Consider the following 20,460-nt stretch of genomic DNA (forward strand, 5'->3'; position numbering starts at 1 on the left):
TCTTCTTTGTCATTCAGCGGACTATAGCCAGCTAGGCTCCTCTGTCCATGGGATTCTCCAGGCAAGAACAATGGAGTGGGTTGCCATGCCCTCCTCCAGGGGATCTTCTCGACCCAGGGCTCTAACCCACATCTCCTGTGGCTCCTATGTTGCAGGCAGATTCTTTACTTTATATATATGTGGGCTTCGCTGGTGCCTCAGACAGTAAAGAATCCACCTGCAATGCAGAAGACCTGGGTTTGATACCTGTGGTTGGGAAGGTTCCCTGGAGAAGGGAGTAGCAACTCTCTCTAGTATTCTTTATAGTCCAACTATAAAGAGTGGGACTATAAAGAAAGCTGAGTGCCAAAGAATCGATGCTTTTGAACTGTGGTGTTGGAGAAGACTCTTGAGAGTCCCTTGGACTACAAGGAGATCCAACCAGTCCATCCTAAAGGAAACCAGTCCTGGGTGTTCATTGGAAGAACTGATGTGGAAGCTGAAAATCCAATACTTTGGCCACCTGATGCGAAAAGCTGACTCATTTGAAAAGACTGATGCTGGGAAAGATTGAGGGGAGGAGGAGAAGGGGACGACAGAGGATAAGATGGTTGGATGGCATCACCGACTCAATGGACATGGGTTTGGGTGGACTCCGGGAGTTTGGTGATGGACACGGAGGCCTGGCATGCTGCAGTTCATGGGGTCACAAAGAGTCGGACATGACTGAGCGACTGAACTGAACTAGTATTCTTGGGGCCTCCCAGGTGGTGCTAGTGGTAAAGAACTCTACTGCCAATGCAGGATACATAAGAGATGTGGGTTTGATCCCTGGGTTGGGAAGATCCCCTGGAGAAGGGCACAGCAACCCACCTCAGTATTCTTGCCTGGAGAATTCCATGGACAGAGAAGCCTGGCTGGCTGTAGTCCATGGGGTCACAAAGAGTCAGATACAACTGAGCAGTGAACAATTTCACTTTCACTTTCATATATATGGATATAATATATCCTTATACTTCATATATACATGATACATACATGTAAATATCTTGATCATTTAAAATTTTGTTCATCTTAGGACTATACCCAAAAGGAAATACAAATCTAAGTGAGTTTAAACACATACACAGCATTTGTGAGTGTTTAGTTGGCCTTGACTTGCTCTATTATAGATTTTACTTTTCAATTCAAAGTACACACTTTGAAAACTTAGATTCCAGTATTAACACTGGAGTGTCTTTCCTGCTTCTCCTTTACTTGCTGGCATCATTGCAGATGCCACTATCTGATGTAGAAGGAAGCATGTCGGAAGGTCCTTAGAAATAAATCTCCATGGGCTCATCAATTCCTTGCTGGCCTACTTAAGGAATTCCACATAACGAAATGATCTGGGAGAAAGTGCATTATCACATACAAAGGATGCGAGTAAGAAGCAAGCAAGTGCCCCATTTAAATTTTTACTTTTAAAACTGTCACTAACATGACCAAATGACACCAGCATGTCACTAACAAGCCATCTAACACATCCTGGAGAATCAATTCGGTTCAGTCCTCCCCTTCACCACACATTCCTATACACAGGATGGTGTGTGATTCCCGTTTTTAGTTTGCCTTTCTGTGTCCTTCCAAATTCTAAACATCCGGACTTCCTCTGGGTTTTAACTGACCATCTGTTGAATGGGCAAAAACTGGCAGTAATCCAGAGAAAAAATAATTCCAATATAAATCAGCCAGGAATGTTAATGTACTTGTATATTCATGGCCACAAAAAGAATAAGCCCTGTTAGATTTTTTTTTAATAAATAGTCTTGGAGGAGGACAGAGGATCTACCCTCTAATAGTTGTTGATCTTGGTGGGGGAGGGTACTTTTTTTTGGTAGCAGTTTTATTGAGATGTAATTCATATACCACATCATTCACCCACTTAGTGAAGTCGCTCAGCCATGTCCAACTCATAGCGACCCCATGGACCACAGCCTACCAGGCTCCTCCATCCATGGGATTTTCCAGGCAAGAGTACTGGAGTGGGGTGCTATTGCCTTCTCCAAATTCATATACCACACCATTCACCCACTTAAAGTATATAATTCAGAGGGTTTTAGTATATTCATAGAGTTGTACAACTATCATTGTAATACAATTTAGAACATTTTCATCATCTGCAGATGAAAGAAACGTATTCTTTAGCTATGACCCACCCAGTCCCCCCAAATTAAAGTAACCACTAATATGCTTTCTGTCTCTATAGATTTGCTAATTCTGGACATTGCATTTAAAAAGTATCATAGACTATGTGGCTTTTTTTCTTTATCTTCACTTACTTTTTAATATAAATTTATTTATTTTAATTGGAGGCTAATTACTTTACAATATTGTATTGGTTTTGCCATACATCAACATGAATCCGCCACAGGTATACACGTGTTCCCCATCCTGAACCCCCCTCCCTCCTCCCTCTCCACACCAAACCTCTGGGTCATCTCATAGTTGCTTTACAATATTATGTTAGTTTCTGCTGCACAGCAAAGTGAATCAGCTATATATATACATACATCCCCTCTTTTGGATTTCCTTACCATCTAGGTCATCACAGAGCATTGAGGAGAGTTCCCTGTGCTATCCAGTAGGTTCTCATTCATTATCTATTTTACATATGGTCACATATATGTCAATACCAATCTCTCAATTCATCCCCCTAGTACCATCCTGTGTCTCTATTTCTGCTTTGCAAATAAATGCATCTGTATCATTTTTCTAGATTCTACATATAAGTGATGAGAGGGTACTCCTTAAAAATGAGCTGTGAGCTGAATTCTACCAAAAATTTAGAGAAGAGCTAACACCTATCCTACTCAAACTCTTCCAGAAAATTGCAGAGGAAGGTAAACTTCCAAACTCATTCTATGAGGCCACCATCACCCTAATACCAAAACCAGACAAAGATGTAACCAAAAAAAGAAAACTACAGGCCAATATTACTGATGAACATAGATGCAAAAATCCTTAACAAAATTCTAGCAAACAGAATTCAACAACACATTAAAGAGATCATACATCATTATCAAGAGGGCTTTATCCCAGGGATGCAAGGATTCTTCAATATTCGCAAACCAATCAGTGTGATACACCACATTAACAAATTGAAAGATAAAAGCCATATGATTATCTCAGCTGATGCAGAGAAAGCCTTTGACAAAATTCAACACCCATTTATGATTTAAAAAAAAATACCTCCAGAAAGCAGGCATAGAAGGAACATACTTCAACACAACATAAAAGCCATATATAACAAAGCCACAGGAAACATTATGCTCAATGGTGAAAAACTGAAAGCATTTCCCCTAAAAGCAGAAACAAGACAAGGATGCCCACTCTCACCACTACTATTCAATATAGTTTTGGAAGTTTTAGCCACAGCAATCAGAGAAGAAAAAGAAATAAATGGAATCTAGATTGGAAAAGAAGAAGTAAAACTCTCACTGTTTGCAGATGACATGATCCTCTACATGCTGCTGCTAAGCCACTTCAGTCGTGTCCGACTCTGTGTGACCCCGTAGATGGCAGCCCACCAGGCTCCCCCATCCCTGGGACTCTCCAGGCAAGAACACTGGAGTGGGTTGTCATTTCCTTCTCCAATGCATGAAAGTGAAAAGTGAAAGTGAAGTCGCTCAGTCATGTCTGACTCTTAGCGACCCCATGGACTGCAGCCTACTAGGCTCCTCCATCCATGGGATTTTCCAGGCAAGAGTACTGGAGTGGGGTGCCATTGCCTTCTCCAGATCCTCTACATAGAAAGCCCTAAAGACTCCACCAGAAAATTACTAGAGCTCATCAATGAATATAGTAAAGTTGCAGGATATAATATTAACACAGAGAAATCTTTTGCAATCCTATACACTAACAATGAGAAAACAGAGAAATTAAGGAAACAATTCCATTCAATTGCAATGAAAACAATAAAATACTTAGGAATGAATTTACCTAAAGAAACAAAGACCTATAGAAAAGTTTCTAGAACTTTTACATGTTTCTATATGTATTTAATATGTTTCTATAGTTTATAGAAAACTATAAAACACTGATAAAAAAAAAGATGACACAGATGGAGAAATATACCATGTTCATGGATCAGAAGAATCAATATAGTGAAAATGAGTATACTACCCAAAGCAATCTATAGATTCAATGCAGTATCTATCAAGCTACCAATAGTATTTTTCAGAGAACTAGAACAAATAATTTCACAATTTGTATGGAAATACAAAAAACCTCGAATAGCCAAAGTAATCTTGAGAAAGAATGGAACTAGAGGAATCAACCTGTCTGACTTCAGGCTATGCTACAAAGCCACAGTCATCAAGAGAGTATGGTACTGGCACAAAGATAGAAACATAGATCAATGGAACAAAACAGAAAGCCCAGAGATAAATCCACGTGCCTATGGACACCTTATCTTTGACAAACGAGGCAAGAATATACAATGAAGAAAAGACAATCTCTTTAACAAGTGGTGCTGGGAAAACTGGTCAACCACTTGTAAAAGAATAAAACTAGAACACTTTCTTACACCATACACAAAAATTAACTCAAAATGGATTAAATATCTAAATGTAAGACCAGAAACTATAAAACTCCATAGGAAAACATAGGCAAAACACTCCAACATAAATCACAGCAGGATCCTCTATGACTCACCTCCCATAATATGGAAATAAAAGCAAAAATAAACAAATGGGACCTAATTAAACTTAAAAGCTTTTGCACAATGAAGGAAAGTATAAGCAAGGTGAAAAGACAACCTTCAGAATGGGAGAAGATAATAGCAAATGAAGCAACTGACAAAGAATTAATCTCAAAAATATACAAGCAACTCCTGAAGCTCAATTACAGAAAAATAAATGACCCAATCAAAAAATAGGCCAAAGAACTAAACAGACATTTCTCCAAAGAAGACATACAGATGGCTAACAAACACATGAAAAGATGCTCAACATCACTCATTATCAGAGAAATGCAAATCAAAACCACAGTGAGGCACCATCTCAGGCCAGTCAGAATGGCTGCTATCAAAAAGACTACAAACAAAAAATGCTGAAAAGGGTGTGGGAAAAAGGGAACCCTCTTACAGTGTTGGTGGGAATGCAAACTAGTACAGTCCCTATGGAGAACAGTGTGGAGATTCCTTAAAAAACTGGAAATAGAACTGCCATACGACCTGGCAATCCCACTACTGGGCATACACACCAAGGAAACCAGAATTGAAAGAGACACATGTACCCCAATGTTCATCGCAGCACTGTTTACAATAGCTAGAACACGGAAGCAACCTAGATGTCCACTGGCAGATGAATGGATAAGAAAGCTGTGGTACATATACACAATGGAATATTACTCAGCTATTAAAAAGAATGCATTCGAATCAGTTCTAATGAAGTGGATGAAACCGAAGCCTATTATACAGAGCGAAGTAAGTCACAAAGAAAAACACCAATACAGTATATTAATGCATATATATGGAATTTAGAAAGATGGTAATGATGACCCTACATGCAAGACAGCAAAAGAGACACAGATGTAAAGAACAGACTTTTGGACTCTGGGAGAAGGCGAGGGTGGGATGATTTGAGAGAATAGCATTGAAACATATATATTATCATATGTGCAACAGATCGCCAGTCCAGGTTCAATGCATGAGACAGGTTGCTCAGGGCTGGTGCACTGGGATGACCATGAGAGATGGTAAGGGGAGGGAGGTGGGAGTGGGTTTCAGGATGGGGACACATGTACATCCTTGGCTGATTCATGTGAATGTATGGCAAAAACCACCACAATATTGTAGAGTAATTAGCCTTCAATTAAAATAAATTTAAAAATGAAAATAATTTTTAAAATGTCCAGTCTTCAACACTTTTCAGAATAAAAAGATACAAAGGGCTTTTCTTTGGGGGAGAGGGGATGGCTAGCTACTGAGAAAACAAACACAAATAAGCATAAGGAGAAAATAAAGAGTACACCTAATCTATACTTCAACATTTAATAAACCACCTTAAATTTAAAAGAAAACATGAGCTGTGAGCACTCAGTTCGGGGGACAGAGGGGTAAGTGGGGTATAACCACTGGCCAGGCAGCTACAGTCTGGGAAGAACAAATGAGCGCAAGCCTGAGCACTTCTCTCCTATTGTAAAGGAAACAGGAAATAATGAAGAGAAGCTAGCTTCTCAAATATCTAACAGGTATTATTTTATCTGTAATCCTGACCATAGCTAAGTATACTTATTGTTCCCATTCTACAGATTAGGAAAACTGAGTCAGAAAGAGATCAGTTAAATTGTCCAGTGCCACATGCATAGTAAGAATCACACAGCTAGTAAGGGGCAGGGCTGAGATTCAAACCCAGGCTGTTTGCCTCCCAGTCTCTGCACTTGCCTGTAGCACCACACAGCACCAGTCACGGCACCAGGCAGACTATGGGAGCCTTTCGAGGGAAGTGTGATTATCCCCTTTACAAATAAGCTTTGGTAAGGTTAAACCAAGATTCCATAGTTAGACAGTAATTGGACAGGAATCCCTTAGATATTTCCCCTGTCTTTTACATTAACTGTTCATTTGTAAATCGCTTTCCATTTGATTTTAAGTTTAAAAAAATTGTCACAAAATGCTCTGTGACCACTTTTATCCAACTCTTTGATCCTCTGAAAATTGCTGTTACTATTTTCTCATTTCATAGGTGAGAAAACAGAGGGCTATGCAGATATTTCATTTCTTCTGTTTACTGAACCCTGCTATGTGCCAGACACATAGGATACAAGGAAATGAATATCAGGGGCTTCCCAGGTGGCACTAGTGGTCAAGAACCTGCCTGCCAATGCAGGAGACATAAGAGATATGGGTTCGATCCCCAGGTTGGGAAGATTCCCCAGAGGTAGGCATGGCAACCCATTCCAGTATTCTTGCCTTGAGAATCCCATGGACAGAAGGGGCCTGGCGGGCTACAGTCCATATGGTCACAAAGAGTTGGACATGACTGAGGTGACTTAGCACACATGCACGCAAGTATACACAGAATATTAGAATTAACTAAACTGAAAGTGCCAGACTGGAGCAGTTTTCATATTCACTATGTACCTACTACCGCATTGTATTGTTTTGTTTGAGAAAAGCAATCTACAAAAACCCGTCTTAGAGAATCACAATGCATATGAGCGTATTTAAAGCTTCCCCTAGGTAAGCTGGGATTTACCTGAGCTTGCCCTCGACATGTTAACATACTCCAGCACAAGCATTCTGTGGAACACGTTTCATGAAATAACTCACCCGAAACAGAACTCACAGACGCAGAGAACAGACTTGTGGTTGCGAGGGGGGAGGGGGAAAGAAGCCCTGGGAGTCAGACGTTGGAAGATGCAAACCACCACATATAGAATGGATAAACAACAAGGTCCCACTGTAAAGCAGAGAACCTTCCTCCATATTCTGGGATAAACCATAATGAAAAAGAATATTCAAAAAGTATGTATCTATGGGTATAACTGAGCCTGAATCACTCTGCTGTACAGCAGAGATTGGCACAGCATTGTAAATCAGTTGTACTATAATTTAAAAGAAGCAACTTATTCAAGAGTAAAATTAAAACTTCTCAGGATGACCTGTACATGCCCCCCTGCATAAATTCTCTTAAGTATGTTTCAGTCTCATCTCCTGCTATTGCAAAAAATTTTTTTTCTGTTCTGCAATCTGCTGTTTTAAACAATACTTTCATTAGGGTTTACATAATGACAAGTAATTATCACTTCCCCTGGATAAAAACTTGGATTTTAAACGCCAATGGTAATCCTTCTCCAAAGAAAAATGCATGGAACAGGCATCATTCTGTCAATTCAAAGGGCATCTGAGATACGTGTTATCACACATCCATCCGGCAGATGGACACACCATGGGAGTGAAATTACAGAAGCATCAGCAGACCCCAAACCAGGATGCTCAACTCCTCTCATCCCAGTCTTAAGTCAAATTTTTTGTATGATTACTGATTTGATATTATAGACTCCATATTTGTAGTCACAATTGTCTACAAAATTGGAGTGGGGATATTTTAAAAGGACTCTCATCAACCCAGGTTTGAAATGATACTGCAGATAGAAAGCATTTGGCATGGCATGGGGAACGTCAACACAGAAGCCTGAGAGCCAATCAAAGAGAAACACTCACTGTGAACTGCCCTATTTTTCATTCACCACGGGTCCCACAGTCGGGATGTGAATCATTTCAGCTATAACCCACATTCTGTCCCCCAGTTGATTACGCACTTGTCATCATTCTATCTGGGTGGGTGTATGTTAGTCACTCAGTCATGTCCGACTCTTTGTGGCCCCATGTGGCTTGCCAGGCTCCTCCATCCATGGAATTCTCCAGGCAAGAATACTGGAGTGGGCTGCCATTTCCCTCTCCAATTTGGGTTGGAGCAGAGCTGTAATGCAATCTGTATGGCCAATCTGATGGACCGTTTGTGAGAGCTGATTGTCGAATTGGATCTCTCATGGGGCAAATCAGTACATGTTTTGTCTCTTCTTCAACTAGAGCTGGGAAAAATATAATTCACTCCAACTCAATTGGTTATTAATTAACATACGTGTAACTGCATTTCCTCCACACAAAACATTTATTTTTCTCTAGCTATTACCCCGGCACAGAAAAGACACAGGGTCTCTGTCGTGAGTCTGCAGCCAGTGTCACTGAATATTGAACTGCATGAAGAAATTACTACCTAATTTTATGCCCACCACGGGATTTGGCTAAATGATGGGCATTTCTCTAATGAGCTAATCATACCACTTTCCTTAAGAGTTTCTATTAATGCATGTAGATGGACACCATTAGTAAAGGTTTGCTTTTCTGCTCATTTACACAGAAACTAGCAATACTTACGGCACACTAACATGTACCCCAGTGAAACTTCTGAGATGCTTTAGCTTTGTTTGTGAAAGCTGTCCCATTTTCTTTAGGTGTTCTCTTAAACATGTATTATGTAAATATATATGTATGTGTGCATATATATATATATATATATATTCCTAGATGTCTAGCATTTGCTATCACTAGTGACCTTTTTATGTATATGTGAGATATTAAATTAGCAATTACAGTCGAAATGTATTTCACTGAATAGATTTTTTTTGTTTGGGGAACTATGAAGAGAATTGTCTTTTATTATTGTGCCTCCTCTGATATTGGTGTGTATTTGTATCAAAAGTGCAAAAATCCTACTCTTGCACATTATACAGTCAGTTACTTTAGCTTTTCCTAGAAGAAACTAGCAACAATTTTAAAAGCGCGTGTGTGCATGCTCAGCCATATCTGACTCTTTGCGACCCCATGGCCTGTAGCCTACCAGGCTCCTATGTCCATGGGATTTCCCAGGCAAGAATACTGGGGTGGGTTGCCGTTTCTTTCTCCAAAGGATCTTCCCAACCCAGGGATCGAACCTGTGTCTCCTATAGCTCCTGCATTGGCAGGCAGATTCTTTACTACTGAGGCACCTGGGAAACCTTTAAAAGCACAAGTTGATGTAAAATATCGTGACTGTTCTACAAACCTGAACATATTTTATTTGCATTAACCAACAAATGTTTAGGATCTTTTGCAATAAGTATTATTAAAAATAATGTGATTCATGTGCTTATGAAATGTTTGATAGTTTCAGTTATGTCTACATGTACTTAACAAAATCACCTTTCATTTCTACTCTGAGTGTGCCATGACAGGTATCACCCTCTTTCTGTTCAGACAGCCACCTCTCCTTGGACATACAGAAGTGGGCAAATTTGTATTTGGATTCTGTTATCTTTGTCTAGAAGAAACCAAGCTAGGAATTTAATAACAGAGTGTCATTAATGGGTTAATAAAAGGCTGTTATTGACTAAAACAAAGGACATCTTTTAAGATGGAATAAAACTATTAGACTATCTGAAAGTGGGCATGTGTGAAAAAACAGTATTAATATTGAAAAGCATCATTTTTTACATTTTAAGAATGCAAGCACTTTTATTCTTTTTCCTGACCTGCTCTGTCTGCAGCCAGTCAGCTCATTGGCAGAGCTGGGGTGAGGGTGGGTGGTGGGCATGGGGTGAATGAAGTAAGAGGGGCCTGAGGCCAGCCCTGCTGTGGCTCCAGTGCAGCTCAGCAGGGCCACATTCTAGCAGCAGACGGCACCCTGGCTTGGGCAGCGCTGAGCACCTCCCATCCCTTCCCTGTGATGGAGGAAGCTATGGCAAATCTCTGAGCATCCGTGCGCTGGTGATAGCTGATGATGCGGGCTTGGTCCCTGGGGGTCATCGGTCAAGGGTTAAGAAGAAAGCCAATCATCCAGCCATCAGTGTCGAGCCCCAGCCCAGCTGCTTGGGAGACAAAAGTGAAAAGTACAACAAATGAAATACACTCTGCGCCCACCTTTTGGCAAGAATCAATGAAGTTGAGTGTACTCTTTGGTGGAAATCTCTCAATTTAAAAATCGTCACTAGTTCTTGTCTCTAGAAACCATCACTTCTTTCATCTATGTGCTCATCTTGGAATTTTCGAAATATCTAAGTGTAAATTCAGCTTTAAAAGCCCTATGCATCATGGGTTTGTTAGCAGTTTCTAGCATTTTCTTGATGATCGGAATCAGAAGGAAATAACCAGTTGCAGTACCTTTTTACTGTGCTCATCACCCCCGGCCCAGTCCCCGGGGAAGGACACAGAAGACAGTTCCCAGGATGACGGTGCACCTGTGAACAGCCGCAGGGTGGGGGGCCGTCAGATGCTGGAGCTGCCAGAGCCCCCAGCTGCCACTGAGCCTGAGGAGGAGGGACTCGCCCAAGCCAAGAACCACGCCTGCGCTTCCCACCACACCAGCCCCCACTCCTCCGGAGTTCCAGGCCTCTGTGTCCATCCAGAAGTCTGTCACACTGCAGCCCCCAGCCCAAGTCCATCTCCAGGGAAATCACCCCAACCTGCTGCTCCACGTTGATTTCTTCCTCGCCATCCTGCAGCCCTGTGCATTTAGGATAGCTCAGCAGTACTTGCTGCATTCACTTTCAGCAAAGAATCTTCCTGCAACCTTCCTGAACCAGCTACAATTTGGTCTCCTCCTGTCTCTCCAGTAAAAAAAAAAGCGAGTTGACCACCACCTTCCCAATTCCACTCACTTTTCTGCAGGGTCTTTCTCCTCCGTGCTAACCCCCACTGTGAGCTCCAGAAACCGACTCTCATTTGCCATTTTAAAGAGCAGCCGTAAAGGGACATAATGGAACTCCCCCACCCACTGGCGACTCCCAGGCTGCCTTCCCAACTTGGGGAAGGTAGAGTCCGGCTCTGGCCACTGGAATTCTGCTTGTGGGCTCAGCTGGCCGGGGAGGCCGTGTCTCAACTTCACTGACTCCCTGAATTTTGAGTCTCCTCCCAAGATAACTTCTCATAGGTCTCATGGTTCCAAGTCCTTTAAGACTCCCCAGGTGGGAAGAGTTAAGTATTCACTTATTTGTGAGATTTTTCTTTGAGGCCTGATGACAACTGATGTTGTGGGCTTGGTCCTTGGAGTTCACTTATCAAGGGTTAAAACGACGGTCACCAATATTTAAACCATCAATTACTAGCTTTTTCTTTCTCTTGAAAGAGGCCACCATATTTGGCTAAGTGCATACAATGAAGGGGGCTTCCCAGGTGGTGCTAGTGCTAAAGAACCCACCTGCTAATGCAGAAGACAGTAAAGAGTGGTGAGTTCGATCCCTGGGTGAGGAAGATCCCCAGGAGAAGGGCATGGAAACCCACTCCAGTATTCATGCCTGAAGAGCCACAAAGACAGAGGAGCCTGGCGGGCTACAGTCCATGGGGTTGCAAAGGGTCAGACATGACTGAAGCAACTTAGCATCCCTGCAAACAGTGAAGAGTGTGAGAGCTGAAGATACTGATACAAAAGTAAATCCCTTCCTTCCCACAAGTCACTCCTGAAAATTCAGGGCAGCCAGGCCTCAGTGTATAGAACTCTCTTAACCATGAACTTAACCCGATCCATGCCTTTGAGCAACCAGGGCTCAGTAACTGGTTGATGGAGATGCCATATGATATGCAGGCCGGAGCAGTCCCACTAGCAAGAAGCCAGTCTGGGCCCCCAACACTGCCCCATGGAGGCAAGGAACCTGCCTGGGGGTAGCCCCACGTGTACCATGAGCCTGAGCGCTGGCCCCACGTCTGGGAAACTTGGCAAAGATTCCTGGGCCCACGCTTCAGGCTTGCTTGGCATAAAGTGGGTGGAGCTGCCACTTCCCAATGAGCTGCCATTTCCATGGGTCCTGTTCCTGGGCTGTAATGAGAGACCACCGTCCCTGCCCAGACAAGGTGGTGGTCTGCTTGTGTGCGCCCACATCAAAGGCATCTAAAGTTTTCTCATCAAAGAAATGCAGTTGAATCCCCAAAGTTCCACGACACAAGATGACTGTATGGACGTTGATCGTTAGACTGTCATCATCCAATCCTGCACCCCTCTATTTTATCAATTGGGGGCCCTCAGTGTGTGGGCTGAAGTGACCTGCACACCTCCTATAGGCAGAGCTCCTTGGTCCAGGGGGAGGCTCAGCACAGCAGTTGGAAGAACCGCACCCGTTCCATCTAGTGAGGCCTCCGCCCTCAGAAGGGGGTGTCCATGGAGAACCTGCCTTGCTCTCACTACAGAGATACGTTGGTACAGGCAGACCGCGTGTGCCTGCAAGTCACAGATGCTGCCTTTTTTACAAAGGGAAGGTCTGTGGCAACCCTGTATTGAGCAAGTCTCTCCAAGCCATTCTGTCAGCTGCATCTGCTCACTTTGTGTCACATTTTGGGACTTCTTGCAGTATTTCAAACTTCTTCATTATTCCTGTGTCTGCTATGACATCTGAGATCAGTTATCTTTGATGTTACTATTGCAAAAAGATTATGAATCACTGAAGTCTCAGAGGATGGTTGGCAATTTTTCAGAAATAAGGTATTTTAAAATTAAGTTCTGTACAATTTTTTAGATGTAATACTGTTGCACACATAACAGACTATTCTCATGGGCCTTGAATGCCTCCCTGGAAATTCAGACTTCAAACTATAATATCAGAAAGCATGGGAGGGGTTTTGACTAACTGCTTGGAAAGATTCCTCTGGAAGGCCGTAGGTGTAGTGGGAGGGGCTGAACTTTCCAGGTGGCACCAGTGGTAAAGCATCCGCCTGCCAATGCAGGACATGCAGGAGACACAGGTTCAATCCCCTGGAGGAGGAAATGGCAACCCACTCCAGTGTTCTTGCCTGGAGAATCCCATGGACAGTGAAGCCTGGCGGGCTACAGTCCATTGGGTCCCAAGGGTCAGAAACATGAGCAAACTCGTGTTCCGATTCTGACAATGGAGCAGATGGAAATGAAAATAAGATACAGTGCAAAGTTCAGAAAGAACGAGCTAGAATCTGATCCGAGAGTCAGGGAGACGAAAAGGAGGAAAAACAGAGCCCCGCGGGGGAGCTGAGACTAGAGGACCCTGCAGCGACGGTGGAACTAGGGCGCCCTCTTCTGGATGTAAAAGCCGGCTGTGAACCACGCCGTCAGCACACGCCAGCACCACCTAAAGGTCTTTCCAGAACTAGCTGATGCTGAGTCAACACTAACTTTCAAACACCTGCTGCTGCTGATGCTGCTAAGTCGCTTCTGTCGTGTCCGACTCTGTGCGACCCCATAGACGGCAGCCCACCAGGCTCCCCCGTCCCTGGGATTCTCCAGGCAAGAACACTGGAGTGGGTTGCCATTTCCTTCTCCAACGCATGAAAGTGAAAAGCGGAAGTGAGGTCGCTCAGTCGTGTCCGACTCTTCGCGACCCCATGGACTGCAGCCCACTAGGCTCCGTAACTAACAAATTGGTAACTCAGTAGTAATTCAGACAGATCTATGCAAACAGAGGCTGTCCAAGCCAGCTGCTGCGTCTTCTAAAGCACACTGCCTCATACTCAGATATGTTTAGTGATAACAAAGGATCACACTGGACAGAAGGCAGAAGAGAATATAGTCTGTGGGAGAAAAAGCAAGGAAGGTCTTTGGGGGAATGTTAAATGTGATAAAGGGCTGAAATGGTGATCTTTAGCTGCTAAGGCAACACTGGAATACTTCAGGCTACTGAGTGTTGAAATGTGGAGGGTCTGAACAACTTAAGAATACTGCGCATGCAACCTGGCAAAGAGAACAGCAGAAGGAAACCGGGCTGCATGGGTGTGAAGTGACTCAGTGCAAGGCCTCTGGGGCTTCCTCACGAGGTACCCCCAGCACCCTGCTAGGCTTTCACCCCGCACCAACTCCCTGATTTCCACATCCATCCTACGATGCACACATGTCCCGCACAAACAGAAAAGGCTGCTCGAGCCTGAGAGGCGTGAGAAGAGAACTGTCAGCAGCCTTCCAGCGCCCACTGCACAACCCCCACGCCCTCCAGTCTCACCCCCCACTCGGCGCCCGGGTGCCCCCCGCTCTGGCCTTGCTGCCTCCCGGCTATTCCTCACACAGCTCAGGACACAGGGGCTCCGCACTTGCTGTTCCCTCTACTGAGAATGCTTTTCCCTGAAGTACAAGCAATGGCCCCCTCACTTTCTCCCAACCTCGGCTCAGATAGCACATCCTCAAAGTCGTCTCCCTGATCACTCAATTGTACACATACACACACCACACACACACCACACACATACATACCACACCACACACACACCACACACCTACATACCACACACACTCACACACCACACACACACCACACAAACACAGCACACACATACATACCACAGATGCACTCACACCACACCACACACACAACACACACCTACATACCATACACACTCACACACCACACACACACCACACAAACACACCACACACACACCACACACACCTACATACCACACACACACACACCACACACATCACACAAACAGCACACACATACATACCACAGATGCACTCATACCACCACACACACACCACACACACACCACACACCTACATACCATATACACTCACACACCACACACACTCACAAACCACACACACCCACAAACCACACACACCACACATAGCACACACATACATACCACAGATGCACTCACACCACACCACACCACACACACATACATACCACACATGCACTCACACACACACTCACACACCACACATACATACCACACACATACCATACCATGCACACACCACACACACACACACCACACACACACCACACACATACCACACACCTACATACCACACACACATCCACCACACACACATACCACACACTCACACCACACTCACACCACACACACACCACACACACTCACACAAACATAGCACACACATACATACCACAGATGCATTCACACACCACACACACACACCACACCACACACACATACCACACATACCACACACACACACACACACACACCACACACACCCCATATACACACACCACACATACCACACACACACCATATACACTCCACACACACACATCACACACTCCTTACACATATCACACACACACACTCTTACAACACACCCCCCACAGAGACCCCACAAACACACACGTTCCCCTCCAAGCTTCGTGTTGGCCCACAGCCCTCACCATCTTTACATGCTACATTTTCTCTGTGTACATTATCTCCTCTCCACGCCCCAGGACGCAGGGCTCTAAGAGGACCTGGATTCAGTTTTGTGGTTGCATTTTCTGTCCACGGGCTTAAGCAATCGGCTTGACCCATCCTGAGCCTCAGCTTTCTCATCTGCACAATTTCCTCGCCAGGAAACTGAGGTTCATGCTACCAGTTCCAGGCAAAGTGAGTAAGACACAACCTGTGTTTGAGTTTCAAAGCATCAGGAAAAGCAAGGGCTATCGAGGAGGGCCCCCGGCACAGGGTGAAACCTAACATCCTCTCCGAACAGGTGGCCCAGACATTGTTTAAAAGGACAAACAGGACAAGAACAACTGCGAGTAAGGAAGCTGAGACATTTGCCCCATTCTACCTGTAAAAAGAAAACATTAAGAGTTCAGTATTGGTTAGAAGGATACAAACGAAACTGAAAGAAATAGAGGAAGCAAGCATTTCCAACATCAACAGATCAAATTCGGAATTTCTGATTTATACAAAGGCATTTTTCCCAGGAACATATCCAACTAGGAACAGCCCAATGGTGTCAGGCCCAGGTCAGGGCCACGCTTAGGAAAGCCGGGTAGCACACCCACTGATTTTCAGTGTCCCCGCCTCACTTTGTGCCCACTCTGGTCCCTCCATATCCCCAGCTGGCCTTGGTGGTCCATTCCATGGCCAGGAGCCCAGGGACACGAGGTGTCCTGCAGGGCATCCGTCCCTGGAGGACATCCCAAGCCCAGAGTAGGAAATTTCCTGAACCTGGCTGTCCCTTCTCCAGCTAGGCACTCGCGTTCCCTTGGGCCCGGATTTCTAACCCATGTTAACTCAACAGCTGAAGGAAATTCCCACAGCTCCCGGTGAACTCAGGCCTCCTCCTATGCGGCCCCATCCACTGCAGCTCGCCGCTACCATCAGAGTCGCCTAAACCTCCCCCGGCCCCCCTTCACTTACAGAAGTGGTTGGCAGCCCAGCCGCGGTGAAAACCGCAACATCCCAGTGAACACCATCCACTCCGAACCCACCAGTTCAGAGCTCGTGCTTCTAATTCACCTTGGATGTGCAGTCACAGTTGGGCAGCTGGCCCCTGGAGTCCCAGAGCCTCTCCTGGCCACAAGCCCTCCTAAGCCAGGGCCTCTCTCTCTCACCGCCTCCCTCACCACTGTCCACACAAACACCTAGGGGATGCTCCCCAAATACACCTGACCACTTTATGCTGGGGAGGTTTTGCATGTCCTCTATGGGTCGAGGACCTCATGACTCAACAGTGTGGTCCCCAGACCAGCGCCAGTGTCACCTGGGAACCGAGAACGGCAGGATAAAGAATCTGCATTGCGGCAATATCCCCTGCTGATCTGCTGACCGGTGGTGGTGGTAGTTTAGTCGCTAAGTTGTGTCTGACTCTTGCAAGCCCATGAACTGTAGCCTGCCAGGCTCCTCTGTCCATGGGATTTTCCAGGCAAGAATACTGGTGTGGGTTGCCATTTCCTGCTGATCTGTAGCAACATTCAAGTTTGAGAGACAATCTAAATTCTTTCCCAGCTCGCATCTCTGCAGAATTCACATCACACTTCTCTCTCTCACCTGAGTAACTCTTCTGGGAAGCTCCTCTCACTTCATCCTCTTCCTTCTCCAAAGAACTAACCCTCCTGCTTCATGATTCCACATCTGTAACACCCAAGTACTGAAGCCAACTTCAGGGAAGCCATACTTCCCTGTACCTTTGTTAAATGATGCTAGGACCAAACAAAATAACCAAGCTATTCGCTTCAGGAAACACATGTTCCTAGAAGAAAACCCTGATGCAACCAGACAGCTGACTCACCAAGACTCAGAGCTGGTGTGTAGAGAGAGGCCCCAGGCCCCCACCTCACCATGCCCACCAGTCCAGAGAAAGCTGGGAAGGCGGAACCCGGCCCAAACCCGACCCCACAGTGCAAGATGCACCCGAAATTCACCCAGCCGAGCCCCCGAAACTATACAAATACCCAGCCCTAGCTTCCTTTTCGGAGACACTACAAAGACTGTCTAGGTGATGGTCCCCCTCATGGCGACAGAACTAATAAACTTAGCTTTGTAAACAAACAAACAAACAAAAAACTCAAAAATGCCTTTTTAATGAAAAAATAGCAAAGAAGTGAAATAAGAGGAAATCATCTAAGTTTATAGTCAATCTTAACGTCACCATTATCACTATGACTGGAGAGAGTCTGAAGTAATTTTCTGAATATTTTCAGTAGATACTGGTTAATGCCCATTGATTCTACTCTGGGTCCTTGAAGTAACACCCACTTCCTAATCTGGGCTTTTCTCCCTCATAGTTAATTATACATTATCCAGCTTCCACTTCCAGGAGACAAGAAAAGACAGGTCACTAACTTTTTTTGATGAGAACAATGCATATTGTCTCTGAACGATGTCGCTCATTAAACAATGCACCTTAATGTTTAAGACTAGTTAGTGAATGTAGCAACTCTGTTAAAAAGAGCAAGAGAAAGATTTAGGAGGCTTCCATTCGGCCCATGAGTGATCACAGCAACTATAAGCCCATAACTAATGAGCACACTCTTTCTTGAATCAACAAGTTTGTCTGGTGGCCTTTTAGACGGTCGACAGGCAACACACCAATCACAGAATACAGCAGTTATTGATCAGTATGGTTGCTCTCACCCCATTCCCATGGCAATGCCCCTTTATCCGCTCAGTTTCTGAGGCTCAGGAATTCGGAGGTTTTGCTGGCGGGTCTGACCCCGGGTCTCTCAGGAGGCTTCGATCAAGGTATCGCCTGGGGCTGTCATCTGGAGATGTGATGAGGCTGGAGGACGTGCTTCTGAGATCCCTCTCTGACATTGGCTGGTGGATAGAGGCCTCAGTTTCTCATCACGTGGACCTGTGCGTGCTTAGATGTCCTCATGACATGACAGCTAGCTTTGCCCAGAGTCAGTGATCCAAGAGCAAGCAAGCAAGAGGGAAGCCACGAAGTCTTCTATGACCTAGTCTCAGAGCTGACAAAGCATCATTTTTGCCAGGTCCCCTGGTCACGTAGAACCACCCTGAAATGATATGGAAGCAGCTACACAAGAGCATGAATGCAGGAGGCAGGGCTCCACGGGGGCCATCCTGGAGACAGGCCAGCACACAGCCTGATGAATTAACTCAGAATCTGAGCCCAAGAGCACTGTCTGAGACCCCGTGACAGCATCTAGTGACGTTTCTGCCACTCTACCAAATGAATGATGATTGAATGATGGTGACTGACCAAGAGGATGTGTGTGAAAAGAGCCCACAGACATTCAGGCATTGCTGACAGATGTTTATCTGCAAAGGGCACTTTGAAGTCACCTGGAGCTGGCAATTGTGGTCTTGAAAAAAAAAAAAAAAAACACTGGCTTGCTTTCTTCCTTGGTTTGTTTACTCAGCTCCAAAAAGAGTACAGTGAGAAATTCTTTGATGACATTTTATAGAGATTCAAAATTGGATGTGTAAGGCAAGCAGCAATTATTGATCAACTGATAAAAAATAACTATTGTAAAAATTACTTTATAATTCATGATAGTGTAGGGTAACCATCTGAGTTGATAGACGTCTTTCAGTTTTTGGAAAGAAATTTATAGATTCATAAAAAATAAATCTCTCCCATTTTATAACCACATATAAATCTCTCCCTCATATAACTACATTTCAGAAAAAAAAATCCATTCCCCTGCAACTCGAACACAATCTCATCACCATCTTTCCTTCCAGCCTTCAATGCAGTTTTCCCGTAACTGGAGTCAAGAGTGTACATAAAAGTTTGCTTTTTGTTTCTTTCACTCTATGTCTTAATACTGAAACTTCATACAGAGTTTTAAACAGAAGTGGTTCACAATGTGTCATACTTAGAGCAGTCAGCTGAGGGTGGAAGTGGGAGGTGAGAGTTGGGGGTGGAGGATAGAGGGGAGGCATCCCAGATCAGTCAGTGCTCAAGAAGGCTGTGTCAGGATCAGCTGAGGTTCCGAGGAGGAGAAGTCCTGGAAGTTATAAAAGGCCGCTGAGGCAAAACAGCAGGAGGTGCTGAGAGATTCTGGAAGTTGTGGTCTAAGGGGGAAGTTAATTACCTAACCAATCTCTGATCCAATTCCTCTTCTATAAATCCTAGATGTTACATGCACCTACCTTTATAGGGTTGCTGGTAGAAGGGTTAGTCAAATTAAAATATGTCAAGTGCCCAGCATATGGGAAAGATGTTATTACTAAAATGGTAAGATTCCATGAATCAAGAACTAGGATTTACCCCAAAATGTTTGGTAGCCATTCTTAAGAGACCTCTTAAGCATACAGTTTATGCCCTAAAATAAACTAATTGATGGCTAATTTCTATTGTATAATATAGGACAGTCCGTCTGGACATGAGGTCAGTGTGGGACTGATCATTAATCAAAATCATTGATAACAAATGCCAATGTCAATAGGGCTTCGCAGGTGGCACAGTGGTAAGGAATCCCCTGCCAATGCAGGAGACACAGGAGACGCGGGTTTGACCCCTGGGTGGGGAATTTCCCCTAGAACAGAAAGTGACAACCCACTCCACTATTCTTGCTTGAAGAATCCCATGGACAGAAGAGCCTGGCAGGCAACCATCCACGGGGTCACAAAGAGTCAGACACAACTGAGCATGTACACGCACGGCAATGCCAACATGGACCAGGAGAGTAACCTAAGCATCCCAGCAACAGGATGCTGGGAGGAGCGTGAAGCCTGTAGGGTGCAACCCCACCTCCGGGGGACAGCAGCTACTGGGCTCACTGCTCTGCAGGAGTGTCCAC

This window comes from Capricornis sumatraensis, chromosome 4 (genome assembly GCF_032405125.1).
Source record: "Capricornis sumatraensis isolate serow.1 chromosome 4, serow.2, whole genome shotgun sequence".
NCBI lineage: Eukaryota > Metazoa > Chordata > Mammalia > Artiodactyla > Bovidae > Capricornis > Capricornis sumatraensis.